Here is a 25,741-nt window from a genome sequence, read left to right as displayed (position 1 = left end):
ATCTATTTGCAGTAAAGTTCTGGGAGAATCTTAGCATCATCCATGAGACCATTTGGGTTCCAGTCCTTCTCCCATGGAAGTCAGAGATACGTGCGTATTTCTTGAACAAAGACACAGCCCCCTTCACAGCAGGCACGGGAAATCTGACAACATCCTGCCATGCTCGCTGACCTGCGACAACCTACTTCTCTCTCAGCATGCAGCACTCTAACTAACAAGAAACTACAGCCTTTTATGCAGGTTTTATAATGTCTGATTCCAGTTCAAAAATCCCTCCTGTTAGGAAGAGATGGCATATTTTTGCGCTGTTTTAATTGGTGTCACGGGATTATGTTGTGTATCGCTCTGATCCTGTGGGTTGCTTAGCTTTTGGCATGAGAGGATCCCACTGATTGCAACAAGACTCCTTGTGCTTAGCGTTAAGTATGTGCATATGTGCTCACAGCATCAGAGACTAAAGACTACACAAACCTATACAGCTTTGTCTGCCAGCTTCCAGAGCATACACTTACTTTTTTTCTAAGTAGTACTGGCTTGGAAAAGATAACTGCCTAATTGGATTAGACCAGTGGTCCATCTAGTCCTCTATACTAACATCAACCATGGCCAGTACCAACTGCTTCACAGAAAGGAACCCTGGGCACTAAACTGGGAGAATTTATAAAGTTCCTGGAATGTGCAGTACCTAGAAGGCAACATCTTTCTCAGGATCCTCAATTGTAGTTCAGTTTGTATACAAATTAGGCCATTTGGCTGACATTGTTTTAATGCCAATATCATCCCATTTAAAATAGATTCAGAGTCTTAAACTGGCCATGTACCATGAGGAGCAGGTATTCCCTTTAATCCCAGCACTAGTCTGCCATCTGTTTCTTCTAAGAGACTCATTCAAAACCCACTGAAGTCATTGGGACCTGCTGAACTGTGTGTCACCATCCAACCCTGCACCCCAGAGACCTACCCTTCCCACGCCAACTGTGCGTCGCTCCCTCCTCCAGTTCAGTGGATGAATTCAAACTTCATACCCACTGGAAACTGTTCCCCATCATTTGTTATTTGACACATCTTCCACCGTGGATATGTCATGTCCTCACTGTACCTTTGTGATATTGCTCCACAAAACATGGGTCATGCAGAGTTGAAAGTCGCTATTTGAAATATTTCTCCCACCACTTACAACACTATTCTATTTATAATTAAATAATCAGGCCGGGGGATGGGGGAGTTGGCTGTTTTAAACTGTTTCTGACTAGAGATTGGCTTGTTTTATAGATTACATTGAGAGAAATATCTTAAGCTTGTACCTTTTATGTACGTGTATCAATTGACAAATGCTTTTATTGAAGCCGTGATTCAGCAAAGAGCTTAAGCACATGCTTAGTTTCCAATATGTGCTTCAGTCACTCTGACTTAACCACATGCTTAAGTGAACTGAGTGCTGAAATGCTACATTGTAAAACAAGGGCAGAGGAGCATAAGCTTTCTACTTCAAAGTTGGCATTTCCTGACTGGCTGCTTGCCTTCTCAGCTTTAACATTGTTTTCAAGCAGAGTACACACAGAAGAGGAAAACCACTTCATTTCACTAACCACTGAAATGCAACCATCTCTGTAAGCAGAATCTGACACACAATTTTCTAGTCCTGGGAACAGTCTGGGCAGGATGTGCAGAGTAACGTATCCAGTTGAAACTGCAAGGGAAATGTAGGTTAGCCAAAATGTAATTACCTTAGTAAAATGTACAGCACAGAAGTAAATTACTATCTACATTTAACACTAATGTACATTATGCCTCTGCTCTGGGAAAAGAATATATCCCCTTAAATGTAATTACATTTTATCAAATGTGATTAATACAATCATAGAATACTGGAACTGGAAGGGACCTCAAGAGGTCATCGAGTCCAGTCCCCTGCCCTCAATGGCAGGACATAGCACCATCTAGATCATCCCTGACTGGTGTTTCTTTAAGCTGATCTTAAATATCTCCAGTGATGGAGATTCCACAACCTCCCTAGACAATTTAGGGAAACAACTCAGAGTTTGTACTGATTGAACTAATCAAGGTTAACTTGTACCTCTTTCCTTTGTCTTCACTCAGAGGTCAGCATCAAAACAACTACATCAATTGTTGATGGGCAACTGGTGATGGGACACTTATTTGCTGCTTTTTAAAAGGTTTCTGAAGTCCATCAAGTTCTACAATATACAACCCCAACAGAGAAATATACAGAGGCCATCTTGAGGAACAATAAAACTGGGGATCAAATCCTCTGCTGTTGTACACTTGAATAGCTCCTCTGAAGTCCAGGGAATATCATTGATTTTCACCAGTGGAGGAGCTGGGATTTTGGATAATTGAGATGAGAGGTAAAAATATGTTCCATTCTCACTTTCCAGAAATGCCTGAACCTCACCCATTGTCAGGTGGATCCATTTCAGTGGCCAACAGCCAGCAACAGGGAAAGTTTGCTTCATTTGAGGAATTAAACATCCTCTCTTCCTAAGTAATGACTACCCAGCATGAGTCAAAACAATTGGCAAGTTACAATGAAATAGGTAACCTTGGAATTAGGCTAAGATAAGAAGTGTGCTCCAAAAAGAGGAACCAAAATGCTACACAAGGTAACCTGGATAAACTTTTGCCTGAACCATGGAAAGAGTTGGAGCATCTGCAACCAACTGTCACAATACATGGGGGCAGTTGGTAACTGTATGCCTGCCTACATATGTGCTGCCTTACTCAGTAAATCCCATCAAAGCTGATTTCTCCAAGGTTTGTTATTATTAAACTTATTCAGACTTGTGAAAACCCCTCTCACTCCACATAACACAGTTACACTTTAAATTAATTAATTGGTTTGTGATTATCAGCAGCATTATTGATTACCACCCTGTTTACACTTGCTAAAGCTCCATACTATCACCCAATACAGAAACCGGCAGAGATCAAACTAATCATTCAAAGTCCCAATTGCTCCCGAGGATGCGTTCCCAGACCTCTGAAAATGGTTTAATAAAAACCTCTCTTCTTCAAGCTCATCTCTCCCTTTAGCCTGAGCAATCTTTGCAGTCACACGTCAGAAAGCAATGCATCTTGACCCAGCAGCCTTTCAACAAGGCTGCTGACAGTGTGCAACCTGTATTGTCAATTCATGAAGCCATTTAATCTTTACTACCGTATTAGTGGATTTATGCAGGCCACTCATCATTTCAAAGTGAAGGCAAAATGGCAGAATACTCTGCATCCTGGCTTCTGGATTAGGTTTAGACTGTATAATCCTAAAGTAAGACTGGAGGTAAAAAGGTGTGATCTCTGTAACGTTCCAAGTGCCTCCAAGTGATATTGTTGTGCACCAGCTGTGCACTTATGTGGCGGCACAGGGGAGATTCAATTGCTGCCCAGTTGAGGAGCAGACCACCAGCAGCTCAGGTTCTTTTCTTTCTACTCATAGTGCACAAGCCTCAGTGCACATAAAAAAAATTTCCACACATAGATGAAAAAACATTAGAGGGGACATTGCTGAGCCTCTCGCAAGATGTACTCAGAAACCTGCAGGATTTGCTCCTTAGATCGTGAACTTTTATGGCAGGAGATTTGACCTACTTCATTTCTGTCTAGTGCCTTACATAACTATGAATAAATACTGAGTTAAGCTCAGGTTTTCCTTTCTATTCTTGAGGGGTACGTCTACACTGGCCCCTCTTCCGGAAGGGGCATGTAAATTTCAGCAGTCATCGTAGGGAAATCCGCGGGGGATTTAAATATCCCCCGCGGCATTTAAATAAAAATGTCCGCCGCTTTTTTCCGGCTTTTAAAAAAGCCGGAAAAGAGCGTCTAGACTGGCCCCGATCCTCCGGAAAAAGTGCCCTTTTCCGGAGGCTCTTATTCTTACTTCAAAGTCTTACTTTAAATCCCCCGCGGATTTCCCTACGACGACTGCTGAAATTTACATGCCCCTTCCGGAAGAGGGGCCAGTGTAGACGTAGCCTAGGGGTATGTCTACACAGCAGCGTTATTTCGGAATAACTGATGTCATTCCGAAATAACAAATAGCATCAACAAAGACAGAGTTCTGTCAACAAAAGGCGCTATTGCATCCACACTGTGCTGTTTCAAAAGAGCATGTCTAGACTCTCTGTCAAAAAAGCAGCTTGATTTGTTGACAGAACTGGCTGTAGTCTAGATACTCTTTCGACAGAGGCTTTGTCGACAGTATCTGTCAACAAAGCCTCTGTTAACAAAAGCCTGTAGTCTAGATGTAGCCCAGCGCTATTTTGATGGGCGTTAGCTGTGTAGAGGTGCTATTTTGAAATAAACTATTTTGGAATTTCTATTCCGAAATAAGCATGCAGTGGAGACACACCCTATGTGTGCTGATAGCTTGCTAAATTAGCAACTGACACTGTGCACATGTAACAATGGTCATTGTGACTGATCACTTGGGATTGAACCTGCAGCTTCCTATGTTGAGAGTATAAGCATCTACAGCCATGGCTAAAGGATTAAGGCCTCGAGCTCCACTATCGAGGCCCTTAATGCTGATAGATATCAAGGTATCTAAGATGTCATCTTTAGCTACCCAGTTACAGTATACTGCACACTACAGCCAATAAAAACTTCACAATAAAAACTCCTCAGATATTTTACTGAGGAATTCTACTGAACTGAACTGCTATGGCTCAGGATCTGCATTCACAATGTTGGGAAACCACAGACCTCTACCCACTCAAGCTGAAAGGCATTCTTCAGTATCTGTGAAGGTATGGTTGATTCTGCGCCACATATTTGATCAGTACAAAAACTATCCAGTAGAGGGCAGTAGTACACATGCCCACTTACCAGTTGATTAGTCAAAAGGCATGCATGTGCATTGTACAGAAACATTCTAGGATGGTGGTTCTAGACTGTTAATATGTTTTTGGACCCTCATCGGTTACTTGTGGTTCTGTTTATTTCGGCCTATTTTTTCTGCATCAGAAACAGAGTTGGACAGTTTATCTTCAAAAGTCTGATAGGAAAAAAGTGGCAGCTTTTGCCTTTGATATTAAGCAGCATCGGGGAAAGTTCCCTTGTCCAGGTTGCTCACACCTTTCCCGCTAAAGTGAGCTATTTGTGTGCAATAGTGAAGAGCACTTTGGAAGAAAAGGGAGGGGGGGAGGATAATCAAAATAATCAGATAGCAGAGAAAGCCAGCCTTCTTCTTCACTGATTCCTAGTGCACAGGTTGTGCTCAGAGCATTTGTGATTCCTCTATTTGGATGTACAATCTTCCTCTGAAGAAATATGGAAAAGCCTTAAACCTCTCTAACGTTAGCCTTTGGTATCTATTCTCCCCCTAACAGCTCAAAAGAGCACATTAGAAAGTCACAGAGACAAGCCTGTATGATGTAGAAATTGATACACAAACTTGTCAGAATATCAGTGCTGTCCTGCCATTGCCTTTCAATCCAAATATTCCTCTCAGACTTCCCATTAACACTTAAGTCTGCATTTCAAGCTATCACCTTGAGGCCATGTTTCAATGTAGTTGGCCATTTGCAACAAAGAGTATAAAAAATCAGAGTGAGGGTAAATTATTTGTCTGGATGAGAAGTAGGACAGCGGAGGTAGGAGACACCACCAGCAGATTCTCTCACAGTTTTCGAACAATCACCATTTATTTCCTTCTTTAATCACCATCAAAGCAACCACCCCAAGCTCTTCTGTACTGGGTCAAAAAACAATTGCATTAGATATTGTGGCGATATGGGCCATTGCTTTTTGCAAACCAGGAGTTAAGTGTACTCTGTCTGGCAGCAAGCATTTGAGTTTGTTATTCTGTCACAACCAGACAGGCAGTTGATCACCAAGGAATTAGACAATAGGTAGTGCATTTACAGAGGATTAAGTCCATTCTTCAGGTATGCTGTCCCTCATGAGACTGAAAGTCAAGTACTTTCAGCCACTGGAAGAGTGAAATAATCTCCCTCCCCCCAGATAATGAATGCATTGCCTGGAGAGATTTATTACTGTTCTGAAAGAGAGATTAGTAGGAAAAAATATATAAAGAAAATGTCCAGAGCCCCATATTTATGGGAGATTATTTCCATGAGGATAATATAATTCAAAGTCAATCAGAAAGGAAAAAAATTATTTCAGGCCTTCCATTTGTTGACTTCAGTTGTTCTCCGGAGTGTGAATGCTTTTATACTCAGGAAGGTAGCATTACTGATTTACATTAGCTGAATGTTTGAAACCTATGCGTTTGTTGTGGGTTTTTGGCAGTTCTAGAAGCCTATAAAAGTCCTCATATGTTCATCACCTAGGTAAAGAAATTCTGAATTGCTGCGGTGGAATGCCTTTGTTTAATTAGCCTTAACATCTGTAGGGAAAGTGAGGTTTCTGTGTTCTGGTTAGCCTTATACATCCAAGAGGAGTATTTCACAGAGCAGAGGCAATTCAAAAATAATAAAACAAGTGAAGATTTTGTGTGTGAATGTCATGAATTTGCTGCTCTCCTTAGAATGATATTTTACTGAGGAATTCTACTGAACTGAACTGCTATGGCTCAGGATCTGCATTCACAATGGGGTTGTCCTTAAGGGCAAATCACAATCAGCAGTAGTCGAAACTAGGATGCTGAGGAAAGCCTCAGCAAATCAATGATTTAGCGTCTAATCATGCAACAGCAAGACAAGCCTCCATAGCACAGACATCCATAAAACCAAAAGAGGATACATTTCTCAGTGTCTGATTGAAAATGAAGAGGCTCTGACAGCTATTTGGTAGGATTTTTTTTTTCAATTACAACACTGCACCACAAAAAAAAAAAGTCAGTGTAAAGTTATAAAAGATCTGATATTCATCTGGTAAGGCATTTCTGTAATAACAAATCAATAAAAATGCAAAAATAAAAATAATAGAGTCACCTGATTCTCTGATATGCCAAGAGCAGGAACAGACAAGAAAGGTAGCTAGGGCTGTGTCTACACTGCAAAGAAAAGTTGGAAAAAAATACGCAAATTGCAAACCGCAATTTGTGTATCTTTTTCCTATTTTTCTTCCAAAAAAGTATTTTCCGACATTTGGCCCATCTACATGGGGCCAAATGTCAGAAAAAACCCTCTTTTGGAACATTCCTTCTTCCTCATACAACGAGATTTACAAGGATGCTAAAAAAATGCGTCTGCTTTTCCAAATTTTTTTTGCAAAAAACAGATGTGTTCCTTGGACACGGCAGAGCTTTTCCAGGGGACTTCCGGTATCCCGGAAAAGCAGTGTAGTCTAGACATACCCTGGATTAGCTAGGTATGTTAGCACCCTGGAAAGAAGACACTTACAGGCAGTGCTCCCTTTAATTTTTTCCATCCATGGGTGGAATAAATATTGTTGTGCGCTGTGGCATGAGCAGATGTGCACCACCACTAGAAACACATGCTGCCAACTGTGGGAGATGTGAGTGCTCTACTAATCAGTTAGGTGGCACCTGAATCACTCCTGGGCAGCTGCCCAAGTGCTCAGCTTACAGGGAACACTGCTTACAGGGCCTGATCCAATGCCCATTCAAAGGCGCCCATTCGCTTCTACAGTATTTGGACCAAGCCCAAAGCAAGGAAGATGACTGCAGGGAAGCTAAACCAGAAGGGGGGGGGGTCTCTGATTTTGCCTACGGGGCCTAAGATTCTTAGGATATCATTTTTAGAAATGCTGAGGCCTCACAATTATAATGGAAACTGTAGGTGCTTAGAATTTCTTTAAAAAAAATCAGGCTTGAGGTGATTAGAGGCCATTTTGGAAAGCTTTGCTCAAATCTTTGAACTGATCTTCTGCACAAACATGCAGGAAGATTTGGAAATACCTGATTCAAAATATTCTTTTAGAAAGAGAAGCAAGACACAAGTGTGGCAGTTTGCTCCAGAAGGTATAAATTGTCCCATTTCAAATGAGACTACATCGGCGTGCGCTGTGGAACGTCTTTAGGATTTATGGGGCCCTACACAGTCCTATTAAACTGACTCCCTTTTCCCCAACAGCACCCAGGGGTGGGGATGAAGATTTTTTAGAGATGTGATTTTGTAATCTCCAGCAATATATTCATGGAATATTTTAAAGCAGTTTTTCAACTGAGGTCCTGTCGACTAACACAGTCAATTCAGAAACTGACAGTATGTACCTGAGGTTGGCAAATACCTGTTAAATGGCTTCATTTCCACTTGAATGGCTCTTTCACAGCTTCAATGTCTGTTAGGAGATGGGGCAGGCTTTCATGTCTATGGTAACCAGATCCTCTCCAGAGGAAGCAGAGCCACAGACAATGGATAGGAAGAGGGGAATGTGAGAACATTTAGATCCAGTGGTGCCCCAAATTTTTGGGTACCCTGTGCAACTGCATATTCTGCATTGGGGAAGGACGGCCCTGCCAGTGGGGTGTATAGAGACTCAGTGAGGCCAACACAGTCTTGGGGGGCAAGAAGTGTGGAGGCAGCTCTGCACCTCCAGAAGGGGTGGATCTTTGGGCAAAAGAGGTGGGGCTGAGGCAATCAGCCCTTAGTGCATGGTGCTAGGTCCTCTCCTCGCCCTCCTCAGAGCCCTGCAGAGCAGCACAGCAGTGCTCCCACAGTGTTTCAAAGGGGCCCAGAGCTCCCACCTGCTACCACTGCGGCAGTGGCTGCATCTGGGGGAGGGGGTCTAGGCCCCTTTAAACACTTGGCCCCTGTGCCATTATCCCTTTTGCCCCCCGGTCAGCAGGCCTCCATGGGCCAGTTAAAGTATAATACGTTGGAGCGCTCTACAATTAGCCCCTGATGGGTACTGATATCTCATCTAGACAAGCCCTCAGAGTGAATGGGTCTGATCCACACAGCAGCACTAATATCAACCCAGTCAATTTACAGCAGCTGAAGATCTAATTTTGTTGGGTTACAAGGGGTTGCAGTGGGTTGGCAGTCCTCCCTCTCCCAAAGACTAGAAGGGAGACGATGCTGCCTCACCACAGCACACCTCAAAAAAAATCAATTTGCAGGGGAATTAGCAAATCCCCAGTCTATTGCTTTGGTCCTTTGGGTGGGGCCTAGCAACAACTGGTCTTTGCCCAGCCTCCTGACAAGGCCAGACAGCACACAGTGGGGTGTTTTGTACACCTGAGCAGGGCAGGGCAAAGGAATATATTCTTCTCAAAGATGGCTGGCTAGGGCAGACGGCAAATACAGCCAGGTACACGGGTCCTGTGGACAGGACCGAACAGAACAAGTTCAGCCTTGGGATGGGGGCAGAGTAGCACTGGTCAAGCATCCAACTGCCTGCTGGGCAAACACACACACGCCATTCCACTACGTCAGGTAGTCTGCCACCCTGAAGTGGGATTGTCAACAAGAGTTGGACGGGCTTAGGTCTCCCGAACTCCATTGGGTTTCAGCCCAGAGCCCAGGGTGGAGAGGTCAGCCATTGAATCAGCAGGGCCCTACTGAAACTCAACAACGCACACTTTGGCAACAAAACAAGACTAAATTCTTCTTTCCATGGCTTACCATAGTCCAGGGATAGGATTCCATAGTCCAAGCGTGTCCTGTCTCCTCAGGGTCCTTCTCTGGGGGCAGGGACTGACATGGCCTGCTCACTATTTCAGGGATGGCGAGACGGCAGGGGCTTCTGACTCCTTTTGTGGTTCTGCCCCAAACTGAACTGAAGGCCCCGCTTCCTACATTTCCAGTTAGAGCATGAGGGTCTGGTTCAGCCCAGCTAGCCCTGCCCCCGGGGGTGGAGAATGATCCTTTCCTCCCCCTCGGCCACTCCTTTTTCTTATGTGTGACAGAATCTCGTAAGAAATAACAGCAAGAAATCACTAGGACCAATACATTTCTGATTTTCCTTTCCCACAAGACATATATCCCATCCCCCAGTAGATTCCAGATCTTGTTCTGTTAGGAATGTCACAAAAGGAATAGGGTGCCCTCCATCATGTGTAGGAAATAGTAGAGAAACAAGGAGACTTCCACCAACAGAAAGCAAGGCTCTTTCAGAATGGGAAGAGAATGATGCTGTGGGAAGCCACCGCCACATCATCCCACTATTGTTAAGTATGGTAACTGTCATCTTTCAGTATTTCTTAAACCTACAAATATCGCTTACGCCATTTGTTTGCTCTTCTGCTCTCATAAGCCCAGTCAGTTTCCACAGCAGATTTTGACATTCTCCTGGTTGCTGGCTGAACTCATTCTGTCATGAAAGGTCACAAACTAAACTCCTTCAGAATGTCAATAGGTGTTTAAAGTATTCCACCTCGACAAGGATTTCTTCTGCTTTAAAATACCAAATGTTGATTCATTAAGTATTACATTTCAGCTATGCAACATGAACCCACAAATAAATAAATAAATATTGCTCATCCACTTAGGGCAGGCCTACACCAGGAAATTATTTTGAAACAACGTATTTTGAAATAACTCACAAAATATCTATTTTTAAATAAGTGTTATTCTTTGTAGAAAGCCCAAGAGTTATTAGTTTGAAACAACCAGCCCCTTATTTCAAAACAGGCTTGTAGTGTGGACATTCTGCTTGTTATTTCAGAATAAAGGGAATTATTTTGAAATAACGTCCTAGAGTAGACCAGGATTTATACATATATGAGTGGTTTGGAGGGTTGCTTTGAGCACTAACAATTTACATTGAAAGATTATTCAGATTGTATGTATGTACCCCTCTGATAGTAGTTCCATAATACGTAGGTGGTAGTGGTGCTGTTGCCTTTATTCATGTTTTAACAATATGCTTGTGTGGAAAAAAGGTATTGGGCCTAACCTGATTTTACTTCATGATCCCTTTACAGTACCAGAATGGTGAAGGACTTGATCTGAATGAGATTCAGACCCATTCATTGATTTTCCACAGAAAAATTAGGAGTCTGATTTTCTTGAATGTGATTATCGCTATTCCAGGAGTAAGGGAAAGACATCAAGGAGGAAATGGAGTGGATTCATCAGGGTAAGAACAAAATTAGGGGGAGTCAGAGTCTGTGGTCTTCTAATGGAAATGTGTCAGAACACTGAAACCCACATAAAATTGCCTAAAAAATATCTCAAAGGAATAACTTCTACTTTAATGGCAGAATTTAGCCCTGCACATGAATGTAATTGTGAATATGAAATTACAGGTTCTTTTTATTGCATTGCCTATTATTTAATAAATAGTACAAAAAGGATTCCAATAGAAAGTATAGTGATATGTGCCTGTTAAACTGAGTTTGAGCATCCAAACTTATTATTTATTAAATTTTACTCTGCATTTCCTGATTTTGGAATGCTTGGTTGATTCCTCACAAAGATTTCTTAACACTGAAACAAAGAAAATTCTTATATAACCACGATGTCCTTCCTGCAATTTTAGAGTTGTTTCATTCTCATCTTTTACGTTTCTTTAGTGCTTGAAGTTTTGAATGAAATTGACAATTTCACATACAATGTTTGTCTATATTGCATTATACACTGACACTCAGTTCATCACATCAAACAAGTAAAACCCCAACAATAAATCAAACTCTGTCACCTCTAGAACTCAAATATTAAGGCCCAGAACAAGCAAAGAAACTTATCAGCAAATTCCACTAAGAATGTCTGAAAAGGAAGTTCGGTGTGCATAATTTTAAAACTCCAGAGCCTATTTTCTTCAGACATAACTTGTTCCTGAGAATCTAGTGAGAGCCATAATACAAGCCAATGGGGAACAAAATGTTGGCACGAGATCAAACAGGTTCAGTGTTTGATTAATTGTTTAGTGCATTTGTTTAAGAACAAGGAACATTAGAATGGCCAGGCTGAGTCAGACCAATGGTCTACCAAGCCCAATAACTTGTCTTCCAACAGTGGCCAGTGCTTGATGCTTCAAATGGAGATATACCATCTCATAGAGCTGGAAGGGACCTTGAGAGGTCATTGAGTCCAATCCCCTGCCCTCATGGCAAGGCCAAGTACCATCCCTGACAGATTTGCCCCAGATCCCTAAATGGCCCTATAGGGGTTAATTGCAGAAGAACTTAATACATGCAAGTTTAGGGGTAGTGAGGCCTGCATTCTTTCCCCCCTTTCCCTTTTTCCGATGAGCCAGAAGAAAGTCTTTGGGAACATACACCATTTAAGATAAGCCAGTATAGCAAGAAGAAGTTTAAGATAAGGGTAAAAGGCAGGGTTGCATAAACAGTTCTGTTTACCCTAACATACTGATCATGTAAACAAGGCCAAAGAACAAGTAGAACTAGATCAGAACCAGATTGATAACTAACAGCTGAGCCCAACATCAGCACGTAATGAGTAACTCCTGGAAATTTCCGAACTACAAAACAAGGCAAGAGAACAGTATTTAAGGCTGCACCAAAGCACAGCAATTTGGATCTCACTGATGGGCTTTGGGTACCAGCATCTTGGAAGCTGAGACAACCTCCCACTTCATCTGCAGCCTACCTGGGGTTCCAGGCAGGGACATAAGATACACTGCTTCTTTGTTATATTGTTCTTCCAGTTATGGGGCACAGCTGTTAGGAAATAAACTACTTGTGTTTGATAGATGCCCATGTAGCCTCCTTTGTACTTTGAGAGCCCAGTGTTGAACCTGAGACTTATTCTTGTTGACTATAGGCCCACTGAAAGATTGAACTCACAAACCTAGGTTTACCAGGCCAATGCTCAAACCACTGAGCTATCCCTCTCCCAGCTAGGTGTAACAGAACAGGATACTTATCAAATACTCCATCCCCTATTACCCAGTCTTAGTTTGTGGGAATCAGAAGCTTAAGGACAGCAAGAACATAGGGTTGCACGTCTGACCATCTTGGCAAATAGCCATAGATGGAGCCATCCTCCATGAACTTCTCTAATTTGCTTTGTTAATCCAATTACACTTTAATCAAGTTATATTACATTACAACAGCAAAGTGGTTGTCGGGAGACTTGAGACTCATCTAAACGTCACTGAGATGCAAGCTCCAGGGCTGTGAACAGCAGAGCACACAAAAGAGTTGCTAACTAACAGCCCCCTCTGGATGCTAAAAGGCACCTAGTTTGTATTAATGTGGTCATTCTTCGATCAGTACTATGTTATCGCAAATTAGGTACTCCACAGTCAACCCTATGGCACAGTGCAGACATAACCTCAGATTCTATAAGAAAAAAAACTAGTGCTTCTATAGAGAACTTTAGATCTCAAAATCTCAGCTCCTCAAATCTATTTAGGCATCTAACTCCTACTGGCCAAAGCACTTTACAAAAGGAGTCAGTACTATTTTGGCCTTCACAGCATCCCATAGCAACAAGGGTCACAGTTTGACTGTAGTATGAAGTAATACTTCCTTGTCTGTTTCATACCTTCTGCACCTTTGCATGTTCTTAAAAAAAAATAGAGCTCTGAAATTGATTTTGCTGAAAAAGCAACTGCAAAAATCTTTGGGATGAAGCCTGGGAAAATCCATCCCAAGAGACATTTGCTTATGAGGTGAGGAGTAACTGAAAAGTCAGTTTCTGGTGGAAGTTGCCTTTTCAACTTCGCTTTCTGTTTGATTTTTAAAAAAAAGAGAGAGAGAGAGAGAGAGAGAGAGATTTCAATATAAGCTGTAGCAATTTAACTGAAAACAAACAAAGAAGCCAGTATCTCTCTGAAAAACAAGCAGTAGGTTTAATAAAGGACTAATTTTCAAACATTATTTCAGTTCATCATCTCAGCGGCTTGTTGCTTTACCCAATAGCCTTTAAATTAAAACATTTTTGCTTATTTCCAATCTTTCCCCCTGCAATGGCAGATAGTGAGAGCCGCTTATTAGCCTTGCTCTTGATTAGTATGCCATATGCATGCTGCACTCCAGCTGTCATGTTAAAAATGCAGAAGGATAAATTAAAAACGGCATAGACTTTCGGGTGATAATCAGATAATCTTCTAAGTAAAATATTATTTAAAGGGATCATATTTTCCACAGATTTCATATCTGAAATGAAGTAAACGAAAGAGGCCTTCCCTCGTGGCTGCAGTGTGATGCCGTGACAGACAGTGCTTCAGGGACCGTGACAGCCCTGTTGCAGGGGCTCTAACTCTGAATAAGGCCATCCAAGCCAGTCAGATCAAAGGGTAGGGACCAGGACAGTGATACTGGGCTCCCCCTCAGCCTTCAGAGTGGCAAATGGGAGCCCCGAACCCCTTTGAATTGCTGGGCCCTAGGACAATTGGCCCCTTTGTTGGTGGGCCTCTTTGTAACATACTCAAGTTATGGTTACACACCAAGGAAGCCATTTTGGTAAACACTAGGATAGATAGGATGAGAGAAACTTGTTTGTACATTAAAAGTGTTTCTCAACCTTTTTTTGCTCATGGCCCCCTTCTGAGCCTCATTTACCTCTGTGGCCCCCCTTATAGTCACTGTTAGTTGGAAAAAAAGGTACATAATTTACCTTTTTTCCATGTGGCCCCCCAGAGGTAGGGTGTGGCCCCTGGGGAGCCATATGGCCCATGGTTGAGAATCACTGCTTACACCATGTCTGAAGGCACAGGAAGAATTCAGATTCAGCCAGGACAACGTCCTATATTTTGCTCGATACCCTTGATAGGGACTGCGTCTCATTGTAATGAATATTTCTCAATAGAAATGGATTTAGACAATTGGGGCAGACCCCTAGTAGATATAAACAGGAGTAGTTCAGCTGATTCACAGCAGGGAAGAAATCTCCTCCCTTTCTCCTGCAAATTCCCAAGGTTGGCAGGATCTAATGAAGCACAGAATAAATTGGGATTGGAGGAGAGGAGGCTTCCCCAGATCAAAATGCTCACAATACTGGATATGGACATGAGCACCAAAAATCCTGAGTCAGAAGAGTGGGGTGTGTGAAGGTGAAAAAAAGGCAGTGAAATCAGCCAAGCAATACAATTGGAGGTGATTGTCCACATAAAGACCTAATATCTCCCACAATATGTAGGGGAAGCTTGCAAAGAAGGGTAGAGCCAAAAGCCAATGGTGAATGTAGCAAGATCACTCCACTGTTAACAGAAGGGAGACCATGAGTCCCAGAGATTAAACCAACAATCCACTATGCTATGTATAGGCCATGTGTGTTCTGGACACTAGTTTTTATTTGCATCAGACTGGCTTACTGACTGTTCATGCTACAGGCCTCTCTCTCCAATGGAGGCAACCATTCCTGCTTATTGGACTCCTGTGACCATGCCTACCTTTTCTGTGTCATCACATGCCATTTTACCCCTTTTGCACATGTGTGCACCATTGCCAGAAATGGATCTGAGCAGCATCCCAGCACTAGTATTTGGAGTACTTTTGCACTTAGCAGGTAATTCACTTGTTTTGGCTGCTGAATGCCATGAGAGGGAGAGGGATGTCAGGCCCCAAGTAATCACGAGGAATTGAGTCAGGCTGGATAATCAGACTTATTTTTGGCAGGTCAGCTAACAGCTGCATCTTTTTTTCCCCTTAAGCTTGCAGACCCAGCATGCATGATCAGTGAGCGGCAGTCTGATGTAGCTAGAACTGCAGAGTCATTGTCAGGGGTTCATCTCTACTGCCTTGAGATGCAGACTAGAGGGCTGTGAACTACAAAGCACACAAAAGAGTTACTATCAAACAGCCCCTTTTTGACCCTGGTGGCACAAACTAAGAGGCACCTAGTTTGCATGAACGTGGTCATCTTTCCATTAGTACTCTTAGAAATTAGATATCCCGTGGTTCATGCTGTGCTACAGTATAGACCTAGCCTTGGATTCTGTAAGAACAACTAGCACTTATGTAGAGATCTTTAGATCTCAAAGGCTCAGCTCCTCAAAACTATTTGGGTACCTAACTTCCATTGGCCTGAGTGGTCAGTACTATTATCTGCATTTACAGATGGAGAAACTGAGGCATGGGACAGGGAAATTATTTGCCCACTGTCACCTAGCAGGCGCTTGGCAGAACCCAGCTCTCCTCTCCATCCAGTGGTCTAGCCACTAGACTATTGTAACTAGATGCATGACCAGCCCTCCTTCCTGGGCACTGGCTGCCTTCCCAAATCAGATTTGGAGAGACTTTAGTGCCTTTATTTTAGACAAACTTCACCCAACACTAGTGCCGATATACAGTTTTAAAGGATCTTCTCTTCTTCCAGGCAGAGCCCATCTTCAGCTAGGCACCTCCATCTAACTCCCTCCCTGACTGACCACTTCCTCACTACTTTCCTGCTCCTTCCCAGCCTTTATAGCCCTTGGCTCCTTAGCCCGGCAGCTATTGCCAATCCCCAAGCCAGCATCAGACCTTTTCATCAGCCCCAATCTCTTCCCCTCAATTAGAGCAAATGTGGCAGGGCCTAATTAGGTGATCTTGTACAAGCACCCTGCTACAGCTCCATGTAATGCCCAGCAGGTGGATTGGAACCTGGAACCTCTGGAGCTTAGTGCATGAACTTCTGCCCCATGAGCTAAAAGCCAGCTGTCCCTCAGATAAGGCAGTAGAGCAAACTCATTATTCTCACCATAAATAATCTCAGTGCCACTAGATGGGACAGTGAGCCACACCCAGAAGGTGCATTGGTTACATAAACTCAACTGCACAACAAAGTGCAGTCCTGAGCAAATTACTTGAACCCTCTGTGCAGCAGCATCTCCTATGAAAACCTTTCTAAAATAGCAAGCAGTCAGTGGATTCAAAGTGATGAGCATAATTGCTATTGGCTGTGCAGTGTCCAGAAGGTCTTTTGGCAGAATAGGCCATATTGAACTTCCTCATCTCTTTGCACATAGAAGAATGCAAGGCCAATCGGGCATGCTTCCTTCTCTAGTCCTTTCCCTGGCTTCCTTCTTACAGAAGGGAAACAAACTTCTCAAAATTGTCATTTATCAGATTGTTTTTAGAAGTGTGAAATTATTATTCGGAACCATCTGTATATTTGCACAGAAGTTAATAATTATTAAGTTCCAGAATAACAGGCACATTTAGTTCACAATTTTAATAAGTTCTTTTTTTCCTTGGCTTTCTGGGTATTTTTGCCTAACAGATACATTTTTCTTTCCAGAGTTTGAGGAAATATTCTAAACATATGATTACTCAATTTAATGCAAAACAAGCTGTGTATTTGTGACTCAACTGTTAGGGAATGATTAGAATGAAGAGAATGTCTCATTGCAGATCATTAAACATTCTTGTGTCATTTTTACAGAGTTTTGTGCTAACTATATTTCATGTTGCATAAAAGAGTAAATTCATCATCCCATTATTAATTAGAAAATAAATATTTGGACATGAATTGAGGCTATTATTGTATCTTGTCCCAATGTCCACAATGAAGTGTTTTTTATACTAATTTTATCTTCATTAATGATGAGCTATTTGTGACAAAATAAGTAATAGGCATAATAAATATGCTGAGGATTTGTAAACAAGTGCTTGTGATAAAGGAATAGTGGAACATCACTATCTACTTCTGGTGAGTGGATAAATGAGGGACTGTCTATATTAGTGAAACTAGTCACACTGCTGAACACCATGGCTGTGTCTACATTGGCACCCCTTTCCTGAAAAGGGATGCTAATGAGACCAGTCGGAATTGCAAATGCCGCGGGGGATTTAAATATCCCCCGCGGCATTTGCATGAACATGGCTGCCGCTTTTTTCTGGCTCGGGGTTTTGCCAGAGAAAAGCGCCAGTTTAGACGGGATCTTGCGGAAAATAAGCCCTTGCAAGTGGGAATAAGGGATCTTCCGGAAAAGGGCTTATTTTCCGCAAGATCCCGTCTAGACTGGCGCGTTTCTCTGGCAAAACCCCGAGCCGGAAAAAAGCGGCAGCCATGTTCATGCAAATGCCACGGGGGATATTTAAATCCCCCGCAGAATTTGCAATTCCGAAGTGTCTCATTAGCATCCTTTTTACAGAAAAGGGTGCCAGTGTAGACACAGCCCATTTGTTTAGACACACTAAGCTAGTGCAGAAAGATGACTTATCCTGCCAACTTAAGTTTCAGCAACACAAGGCTGATCTTACACTGGTGTAGCATGTCTCTGGGTTTGCTCTGGTGCACCTACTTTGTTTTAGTCATACCAGTGCAGTATCAATCAGGCCTTACAATGCCAAAAATATATACACCAGTATGGAGCAGTCTCTAAGGGTGTCAATGGAGCCTTGTGGATGAGTTTACTAGACATAGCAAAATGAAGTGGCAATTTAAATAATCGCGCTTCATTTACATTAAAATAGCCGCCGTGCTGTGCCGATGATCAGCTGATCTGGCACAGCGGGGCAGTATAGACACGCCACGGTCAACAAGGGAAGCCTGTATTGACTGCAGCGTGTCTAGACTGCCCCGCTGTGCCGGATCAGCTGATCATCGGTACAGCGCGGCAGCCATTTTAATGTAAATGAAGCGCAATTATTTAAATTGCTGCTTCATTTTGCTATGTCTAGTAAACTCATCTATGTGGCTCTGTTAACAGAGCCATGTAGTATAGACACACACTAAGAAGCTGCCATAAGTTTGAGCTCATGGACATTTTAAGCCAGAGGCCTCATTGGATCCTTTTTTTTTTTTTTTTTTTTTTTTTTGCACCCCTGGGATTTGGGGCTGTAGTGAGAGACAAAGTCACCTTAGTGCCGAACTCCCCTGGGCTTCTGCTTTGAGTACTGTAGCTTCCGCGGAGGGGGGTATGGTGGGGGGGAAGAGGACAGAATTACAGTCCTTGTACTTAAAGGCACAGCTAGCTAGACTACAATAGAGGAGACCATGTAAGTTTTACATGTAACATGGGGGGCTCGTCTACACTGGCCCCTTTTCCGGAAGGGGCATGTTAATTTCAGAGATCGTAATAGGGAAATCCGCGGGGGATTTAAATATCCCCCGCGGCATTTAAATAAAAATGTCCGCCGCTTTTTTCCGGCTTTTAGAAAAGCCGGAAAAGAGCGTCTACACTGGCCCCAATCCTCTGGAAAAAGCGCCCTTTTCCGGAGGATCTTATTCCTACTTTGAAGTAGACGCTCTTTTCCGGCCAGTGTAGACGCTCTTTTCCGGCTTTTCTAAAAGCCGGAAAAAAGCGGCGGACATTTTTATTTAAATGCCGCGGGGGATATTTAAATCCCCCGCGGATTTCCCTATTACGATCTCTGAAATTAATATGCCCCTTCCGGAAAAGGGGCCAGTGTAGACGTAGCCGGGCTGTTTAAATTCAGCCTTAAAATTCAAAGAATGTTAGTACATTAGGCAGAAGAATGAGTCCTCAGCCATAACCTGAAACCCAGCAACCCCTCTGAATAGATACACAGTTACCATCAGACCTTATGGAAAATTCATCTAAGTCAGACAGCCTTGTATTTCCTCCCGTTGTTAAGCGAACATTGCTATTCATTGTGTGCCCAGTGTCTTGGGCAATTTTGTTCCTAAACTGTTTTATGAAGTGGAATTAACATTTCCGTGACATGATTGAGAGTGGCAGATCTTCGCAGAGCAAGGGCTGACACAGAGGAGTCTCCCGAGGAAAGGAACTGGGACGGTTTTTGGAAAAGGAGCACAGATGGAACTGAAATGTGGCAAGAGTCCTGGAAATAAAACTGTCCTTTCATCCACAATGACCTGGGCATGGTGAACTGTGGGTCTCTAGGGGGTCATCACTTGTTCCTTTACAACAGTAACATTGTGAATTTCCTTGCACCAATTTTGTATTACCCACTTCTCTCTTTTTTCCCAGCATGGACCCTCTTAGGCTCTCTCAGTAGCATCTCCAGGGCTTTGGCATTGCCTTGTTATTGCTCTACTAGTTTCCACTTACACATCTGCATATGGCAGCACCACATTATATAACCTAGTTACATCCCGCCCCTCCGTTTGTCCATAGAATCAGTGCACAGCTATTTACAACTCCTGCCTCCTGTCAAAGGAATGAGGGCATCTGAAAGCATCTCTTCTAGGGAATCTGAATTAAAGTGGGGAAATGAGAGGAACCAGACATGGATGGATGATTTAAGCCAGGAGGTATATACTGCCAGAGAGGGCCACAAGGAACTATAAACAGAGTTATTCAAGAAAATGAGGGGAAGGGAAATATTAAGTAAACTGGGAGAGTGTTTTCAGCACTCCAGGAGATGGGGACCCTCTCATCTTCTAAGCAAAGACCTTCTTATCCCCTCATTTTCATCAGCACAGACTTCTGGCTTCCTATTCCAGAAACTTGTTTCCCTCCCCTCCTCCCCACTCCTTACTAAGTCCAGAAGGTTCTTCTTCTGTTACTGCCTACAGAAGTCCTTTGAGTGCCATCAGAAATGACAGAGGATGGGAACATAACCACACTTACAGATGGAAAAGCTATGTGATCTAGCAGCTAGCATGCAGGCCAGAAACTCATGAGATTTGGGTCTTATGCCTGTCCCTAATCACTGACTCGTTAGGCCTGGAGTCAGTCACTGCCACTCTCCACACTTCGGTTTTCCCCTCCCGTTCTCTCACAATCTTGTTTACTGAAGCTACAATATTGAGACAGCAACTGTTCTCACTTGGGTTTGTGTACAGTGCCTACCTTGCTAGAGGCCCATTTCAGGTGGGTCTTTTAGGCACTACCAGGGTCAAATAATAGTGTGGGTAGAGAGGAACTAGAGAGAGAATCAAGCCTTTGGTAGTGGTCCCAGCTTGGGACAATGAAAGGACCTCCCCACCAGTCCCTGTACAGCTCTTAAACCTTAATCTAAGGTCCACTGAGGTCAGTTCAGTCTTGTCTTTGACTTCAGTAGACTTTGGATGAAGCTGTTAAAGAAGCCACTAATCTTGGCAGTGGCCTCCTTTCTGCATCCTGGGCCCACACTTCTGCAGCTGAGAGTAAACACCCTTAATCTGCCTGTACAAACAGGAGGCAGGGGTAGCAAATGCCACTTCCCTCCAGGATATGGGTGTATCAGGTTTCCAGTCATTCTTGGCTGGCTCAGAATATGGTCAGAACAGCACTCCCCTCTCCTGGAGACAGAGGGTGGAGAAGGGACAGGACAACAAACAAACAGATACTGGGTAGTCACCATACAGAAACTTTAAAAATAGCTTGGAAGAAGAGGATTTCTCCAGGGTCTGATCCCGAACTGATATATGCAGTAGCCAGGCACCCCTTCACCACAAGCCAGTTATTTTCCACGTATGTCCTGTGACAAAGGTCCTCCTTAACCCTCGCGATCCCTGTGGTTTCAGGTGGGTTTAAGTCAAAATGACCTGGCCAAATTGGAGAAATGGTCTGAGATAAATAGGATGAAGTTTGATAAAGACAAATGCAAAGTGCTCCACTTAGGAAGGAACAATCAGTTTCACGCATACAGAATGGGAAGCGACGGTCTGGAAAGGAGTACGGCAGAAAAGGATCTAGGAGTTATAGTGGACCACAAGTTAAATATGAGTCAGCAGTGTGATGCTGTTGCAAAGAAAGCAAACATGATTCTGGGATGTATTAACAGGTGTGTTGTGAGCAAGACACAAGAAGTCATTCTTCCGCTCTACTATGCGCTTGTTAGGCCTCAGTTGGAGTATTGTGTCTAGTTCTGGGCACTGCATTTCAAGAAAGATGTGGATAAATTGGAGAGGGTCCAGAGAAGAGCAACAAGAATGATTAAAGGTCTAGAGAACATGACCTATGAGGGAAGGCTGAAGGAATTGGGTTTGTTTAGTTTAGAAAAGAGAAGATTGAGGGGGGACATGATAGCAGTTTTCAGGTATCTAAAAGGGTGTCATAAGGAGGAGGGAGAAAACTTGTTCATCTTGGCCTCTGAGGATAGTACAAGAAGCAATGGGCTTAAACTGCAGCAAGGGAGGTTTAGGTTGGACATTAGGAAAAAGTTCCTAACTGTCAGGGTGGTCAAACACGGGAATAAATTGCCCAGGGAGGTTGTGGAATCTCCATCTCTGGAGATATTTAAGAGCAGGTTAGATAAATGTCTATCAGGGATGGTCTAGACAGTATTTGGTCCTGCCATGAGTTCCATTCCAGTCCTAGTAGTCTATGATTCTATCACAAAAGCAGTTTTGACTCTAGCTTGCTGTTTGTTGAGCCACTTTCATCATTAGCCAGCATGGGGAAAAGAGGGGAAACCAAACTTCATAATCCCTCCCAGTGGTACAGGGTAGGACAAACGCTTGTACTAAAACCAGTCTCTTTCTAGTACTGAAATGGGGCACTGGTGTGAGGTGGGAACCCAGGTCCATCCGCTATGTTCCTACCCAGGGACCCTGTAATAGCAGCTGTCTGGAATATTTTTTGACTCTTGCAAGAGAGGAAATATTGCCTATTAAGGCACCCACGGAAGATGTTTGGTGACCTATAATTTCTGTTGGGGGGGTAAGCCAGTGATGTTTGTGGGCTTTAAGAGATACCCCTTTCTATCTGAACTCAGCCCTTGTTGCTGCCAACAGAAGCAATGCACTACAAATTAAGATCCCGATGAAAAGCTAATAAGCCCTACTTAGGATTACAACATTTAAATACAAACATCTCTCCAAGGCAAGCCCGCTGCAACCCTAACCATAAGGCAATACTGCAACAGCTGCTTATAGTATCCAGAGAGAGAGCACATATAGATAAGGTTGATAACATAATTGATAACAAACAGGCATTTCTTTTATCAGCACATTTTGCCAGCCAGTCTTCGTATTCTGTTTTGTTTGGCCAGTTGTCACTAAAGGTGCAGTTTCTGAAGTCAGCTTTTTCTTTCCTGGCATGTAGTAGGATCACTCGCACCATCACCTTGATCCTCCATCATTTAACATGCCTCGCACATCTTCTCATGCCTGTGTGACTCAAACCCTCTCTCACACATGTACACAGACAGCTGCTGAATTTTCAACAGTTTTCATCTATCTTGCTTAAACTGAAGGGGTAGGAACACTGCAGACTCTTTATCTGGACTCAGAAACTTTTAACATTAGATATACCAGGATATTGTGATGATGACCATGCAAATCTTTAGACACACATTTTAAAAAAAAAGAGTATGTTTTTTTTCTGGGAACTGGCAAATCCATTTAATAAAAGAAAAAAAAAAAGCATCAAGGCTGGTCAAATTCTAGCCTGGTGGTAAAGTTATATTTCTCTCCTTGTAGTTCACACACAAAAAACCTATGTCAATCAGTTGTTCTCTGTTACTAAATAGAATGAGGTGCTCAGTTGTTTCTGTGTATTAGGAGAACATTTATTATTGTTGTTATTGATTTGCAGTAGCACCCGCTAGGTGTTTTTGAAACACATGAGGACTGTCCCTGCTCTGAGGGACTCGCAAACAGAATAGAGTGCTGACAAATGTGACTAGAGGTCAGGGGAATAAGAGGCAGTTTTTTATATATAATAGAGATTGTGTTGGGATTTAAAAACAAGAGACGGTGTTATGGCCATTAGGCTGAGCCATTTCTGCTGAGCCAAAGTTGAGTTGAAGAGGCAAAATAGGAGAAAATGAATGAACCTGCATTGCAAATGTTACAAGGGACTGTGACAGGGTCAGGCCAGAGGGGAATTGGAGAGGAAATATATCAGCTCCAGATTAAGTAGGTCCCTATTCCCAGGCTTAACTAGCAAGAGCTCACCCAGAACCAGCAGAAACCTGCTAGAATCAATCAAAACAATCAGGTCAATTAAAATGTCTGGAACCAATCAGGAGGCTTTCAGAGTCAAGGTTATTCAGGGCACTTGGACAATTAAGAACTGGTTAAGAATAGTTTTAAAAGGCTTCCCTTCTGTTAGCTCAGTGTGTGAGGATGGAGCTGTTGAGAGAAAGTGCGGTGGGGAGGCTAGGAGAAGAAAGTGCAAGCAGATACTAGTAGGAAGATTCTGTGGCAAGAAAGAAGCTAGGGATGGCTGTGGGGAAGTGGGACAGAGATTTGTAGCTGTCATGCTAATGTTATTAGAAATATTCCAGACAGCTGCTATTACAGGGTCTACACTCGCGGCTTCTTGCGTGAGAAATATACAAATGAGGCTAGGCGTGAAATATCGCTGAGCCTCATTTGCATACCTAATCAGCCACCATTTTTGCAGAAGAGGCTCTTGTGCCACAAGGAGCTGTCTACACTGCCCCTTCTTGTGCAAGAAAAACCCTCTTGAGCAATGCCGTTGTTCCTGAAAGTAATTGGTGTAACTGCATTGTACAAGAGGATTTTTCTTTCTCAAGATGGGGCAGTATAGACAGCCCCTTCAGGTGCAAGAGTCTCTCATGCAAAAATGGAGGCTCATTAGGTATGCAAATGAGGCTCAGTGGTATTTCATGCTTAGCCTCATTTGCATATTTCTCACGCAAGAAGCCGCGAGTGTAGACATAGCCCAACTGTGGGTCCAGTCTTCTGTTCTGTTGATACTTTCCACTCCTCTTTCTAGGCTTAAATCCCACTGTTTGCCTCTCTCCAGCAGAAACATCACAACCTCTTTACTGTCTCTTAGCCTTCTTCCTCTTGTTCCCCTGTTCAGATCTCTCCTGAAACTGCTGGCCATTTGGAGCTTTCAATTATTCTTACGCATGGCGACAGCAACTTCTATTACTTTCTGTGAAGCTGAATTGGAGAATATTAGGCTCCTGATTTATCTTTTTAATTAAAAATAAAATGCCTGGCTAATCAGTAGGACTGCTGTAGTTGCACAGTACTGACAAATTCAGGTCATTTGACGTGTCAAACTTTTCCCTGTACTTTTATTCAGGTGAAGTCTCTCAAGCATCAAGTCATTTTGCTACATAGATTTGACTGCACTGTGGTTTCCTTGCTCTTGTATAATAGTGAATAACAACCATGCAACTAAATTATTTAATTACTAGGGGGAATAATATTCAGGAATAATATTTGGAAGAAGCCTGTGAATGTACCTTTTTTTTTTTTTTTTTTTTTTGTGGCAAGGGCCCCTCTTTCTCTGGCCAGCATCTGGGCCGGAAGCCTTTCCCCCTTTGCTTGGGATTAGGCTTACAGCTGGTTTCTGGGATAGGGATCCCAGCTACCCTTTATGGGACTCCTTCCCCTGCTGTCTCTAGCTCTATAACTATTGGTACTTTGTCTCTAAGGGTATGTCTACACTACCCCGCTAGTTCGAACTAGCGGGGTAATGTATGCATACCGCACTTGCTAATGAAGCCCGGGATTTGAATTTCCCGGGCTTCATTAGCATAAGCGGGGAGCCGCCATTTTTAAATCCCCGCTGCTTCGAACCCCGTGCAACGAGGAGTAACGGTAGTTCGGAATAGGAACCTAGTCCGAACTACCTAGTTCGAGCCCCGTGTAGCCGCGCTGCACGGGGTTCGAAGCAGCGGGGATTTAAAAATGGCGGCTCCCCGCTTATGCTAATGAAGCCCGGGAAATTCAAATCCCGGGCTTCATTAGCAAGTGCGGTATGCATACATTACCCTCCTAGTTCGAACTAGGAGGGTAGTGTAGACATACCCTAACTCTTTCTCTCCTCTCACTCTTTCCCCCACCTTCTAACTGGGGACACTTTTAAAGGCCTCCAGCAGATCTGAAATGGAGTCAGCTGGCCCCTGCCAGCTGCTCCTAATGTTCCCATAGTCCTTTGCCCCTAATTAGCACGCCTTTTACCTTTTTACCTTTTTCCCCACTTTGTAGCAGCCTTAGCTATGCTTGGAGATGACATTAGACTTTGAAGAGAAAATGATAAATGTTCTTACTCATCTTCCTACCTATGCACACGTGTGTGAACATGCACAAATATAGAGTCACCTTTTCACTCTAGGGTACGTCTACACTTGCTCCCTAGTTTGGACTAGGGATGCAAATGTAGCTGACCGAAATTGCTAATG

At 43.1% G+C, this 25,741-nt stretch overlaps 1 long non-coding RNA gene across 1 annotated transcript in view; it reads left to right on the top strand.

The window, feature by feature from the left end:
* The first annotated feature begins 4,486 nt into the window (after positions 1 to 4,486).
* The window catches only part of LOC142831301 (uncharacterized), a 45,409-nt gene continuing 24,154 nt past the window's right edge, over positions 4,487 to 25,741 (top strand). The window contains exons 1-2 of the long non-coding RNA XR_012907024.1: positions 4,487 to 4,763; positions 10,811 to 10,965. This is a non-coding gene — a long non-coding RNA (uncharacterized LOC142831301). The remainder of the gene's footprint in view (positions 4,764 to 10,810; positions 10,966 to 25,741) is intronic.

This window comes from Pelodiscus sinensis, chromosome 13 (assembly GCF_049634645.1).
Source record: "Pelodiscus sinensis isolate JC-2024 chromosome 13, ASM4963464v1, whole genome shotgun sequence".
NCBI lineage: Eukaryota > Metazoa > Chordata > Testudines > Trionychidae > Pelodiscus > Pelodiscus sinensis.
The sequence above is the reverse complement of the archived record's forward strand: the minus strand, read 5'-3'. Positions and strand labels throughout refer to the sequence as shown.